Source organism: Anastrepha obliqua, chromosome 1, assembly GCF_027943255.1.
Source record: "Anastrepha obliqua isolate idAnaObli1 chromosome 1, idAnaObli1_1.0, whole genome shotgun sequence".
Taxonomy (NCBI): domain Eukaryota; kingdom Metazoa; phylum Arthropoda; class Insecta; order Diptera; family Tephritidae; genus Anastrepha; species Anastrepha obliqua.
The window spans coordinates 29,082,614-29,086,180 of record NC_072892.1 but is presented as its reverse complement, the minus strand read 5'-3'; positions in this window follow the sequence as shown (position 1 = coordinate 29,086,180).

Here is a 3,567-nt window from a genome sequence, read left to right as displayed (position 1 = left end):
GATATCAGAATTTCGGCTGATAATGCGATCTTCGAAGACAGTGTGCAAAAGATTGATCGTAGCATTCGCTGCCATGATTTTCAAAGTAATGTCGCAATATTTCCCAGCGTTCTTTGAGCGTATACACAACCATTTTCGTTCAGCGGACGAATAAAACTAATTTTCTGTCAAATCAGATGACAGCTAAGTGCTACCATTCTTCAAATAATACCTAGTTCAAATTCGTAACGATAGATGGCGGGCCCTGTATTGGCGCGTACACCCTTTTCGGGTGTTTGGCCGAGCTCCTCCTCCTATTTGTGGTGTGCGTCTTGATGTTGTTCGACAAATGGAGGGACATACATAGAGTTTCAAGCCGACTCCGAACGGCAAATATTTTTATGAGGAGCTTTTTCATGTCAGAAATACACTCGGAGGTTTGCCATTGCCTGCCAAGGGGTGACCGCTATTAGAAAAATCTTTTTCTTAATTTTGGTGTTTCACCGAGATTCGAACCGGTGTGAATTCCGAATGGTAGTCACGCACCAACCCATTCGGCTACGGCGGATTGCTTCGCGCAAATTGCGCATAACTTGCAGGTAATATTCCTTATTGACCGTTTTACCCTGTTGCAAGAACTCATTATGCCCAACGCCCCTGCAATCGAAGAACGGTAAGCAAAACTTTTACATTCTTTATAATCTAAGACTATTTTCTAATTCTGCATTTCGAGAGAAAAATTGTGTATGGGTAATCTCGCTTATTAATTACCGATTGGGAGTTAAGCTCGAAAAAGTAAATAATCTAGTTATATGTTAACCTGTTATTAGTCTGTAAGGAAATTATTTGTTGATTAATAAATTGACATCAAATGAAAATGCAATGAAATGACAAATATCAGGAGATAAAGAAGGCATCAGAGCTCACGGCCATACCGAGAACATATCAAAAGTGCTTCTGAGGTGACACAAGTGTATTATACATATGTACATACACATATTCATACATATTTTGATTGAGGATTGCTTTGAAGAGGACAAAATAGATATTGGTTGAGGGATTAACGCTAAGGGATAAACGCTAAAAAAACACTTTTTTCATGAATTTATTGTAGCGAAACGGTTCAAGTCAGTTTATTAAAAGTTGTTGCATATTATAAAGTAACATTTCAAGAATATTGGATAAAATTTTCATGTAAAAATATTGCAAAATGAGCGAATGAGAGCACATTTACGTAGACGTCTTTTCAAAAATACATTTTGCAGCAGTCAGCATATCTCAGCGTAGAATCATCTGAAATCAAAAAAATCGAATAATTTAGTTAAAGTATGAGTTAAACTTCCCTCCAACGTTTATTTTGACAATTTATTTTCATTTTCAGCCATTTGGTAGTCGTTTGAAGTAAAAAGTGATTTTTGACGAAAAAATGCCGCCATTTTGTAGGTGTAAAACCACCTTAAAATAAAAAAAAAACTGGCGAAAAAAAAACGTTGGGAGGAGGTTTTTTATATGTAAAATATGTGTGCAAAATTTCAAAAGGATCGGTTGAGTAGTTTTCAAATGCCAATGACTACGCACTTTAAAAAAAAAGGTTCGAGAAAACCGCGCTTAAAGTTTGTAACGGACTACGCGCGCAACTGCTGCGTCTCGGCAGATGTTTGAGGCGGCTCGGCTTTATGCTCTATAACTTAAAAAGTTTTGCTCGGATTGACTTAAAATTTTAACACGGTATTTTTGAAATGTTTTACTACAATAACATGCAAAAAAAAAAAATCGATTTTTATCCCTTACCCCCCCCTTAATAAATAAATAAAAATTTACCGAGAAAAATAATCGTTTTTTTAACAAATCTCGTATGTACATACATACATATGTATGTATGTATGTATGTATGCATGCAAAATATATTTGCATACATGTGAAAGCACTAAAGTCTCTTTGTCTATCTTCGCGGCATCATTATTTATTTATTTTTTTCCTTTAACTCCTATTGGAGCATAGGGCGTTAATCTTTTTGTTTTCAAAATTCGCCTGATAAGCCGTTGTTGATATTTTTTAAAATTGGTATACAAAGGAATTTTTTTTATAATACATTTGCTCATACGCATATTATTCTAAATACAAACAAGCATATCAACACTAAAAAGAATAGAATTTGGAACTCAATGCTCCAGATTTCTTTTTATCAGCTGATGCCTGATTGGACTCGAGCAGTCGTTGTTGACCGTACACAAAGTGTCGAGATGATTTTATTGTATGCAAATATTTACTAGAACTAGAAATTGTTTAGTTTTGGGAAATTAATCAAAAAACCTCTTTTACTCACTGTTTCCCACTGCATTGTGTTCAAATGCGAGTGTCCCAAAGTAATGCGTTTCTAATGGGTTTCTATTTACGTAGACATGCACATACATACGAACATTCATATGTAGGTATAGATGGTTAAATTTGTATGTAGTTTACGATATTTATGGAAGGTATTAGTATTTTAGCATACTAAGTAGATAACAAAAGCGTTCAAGAATGCTGCTCAACCCTTTTTCATACTCAACAATTTTTTAAATATTTCAGCGAGAAAATATCCATTAAATATAGTATGTAGCTGCATGTATGTATGTATGTACACTAACCAGGTGCTTCGCACATTATTGTTTATTATACCCGTGCGCACTTGTGTTCAAGGGTATTATAACTTTGGTTATATACATACATACATACATCCATATGCATATGGATATCAGTAGAAATAATAGAGATAGGAAAGATAAAAAGTGGATGGTAAAAACGGATAAATTTTTTTGAGGTCACTCTTTCACAATCTCTTGGATTCATTGATGAATTTTAAGAGATCCGAAAGTGGAAGAGTATGAACTTTGTCCATACTTAGCATATCGCAACCCAATACTCTAAGTCTGATTCTGGAAAATGCAGGACAGCTACAGAGAAAATGCTCTGCAGTGTCGTCATTCTCAAGGCAGGATAGGCATATCGGGCTGTCTACGACCCCCATAGTAGATATATGATAGCCACAGGCATTGTGCCCTGTGATTACACGCACCAGTACTCTTAGATCCTTTCTGCTGAGTTTTAGGAGAAAGGTCGGGCTTACGAAAGGTCTGTGCACATTTCATCCCGCACAACTTAGCTTAGGACCAAAAATTGCTCAGAATTCAACATTCGAAAGACCTCATTAAAGAGGCGAGAAAAGATGAGAACTTCCTTTACAACTGTTAAATTGTAACTGGTGATAAAACGTGGTATTTCCAACATGAACTTGAAACCCAGACGAGCCAACACCCAAAAAATCGCATTTGGAGAAGTCAAAAATCAAGCAGATGCTCATTTGTTTTTACGATTTCAAGGGAATTGTTCACAAAGAGTTCGTGCCAATGGGCCAAACCGTCAGTGCAATTTTCTATCTTGGCGTTTTGAAGTCTTTGTTGCATCGCATTCGTCGAATTTGCCCTGAATATCGCGAAGGCGCTCGTTGCATGATAATGCACCATCTCATCGATCCACTCGTGTGACTAATTTTTTGACTAGAAATCGCATTTTAACCATCAATCACTCAGCGTATTCGCCTGATAT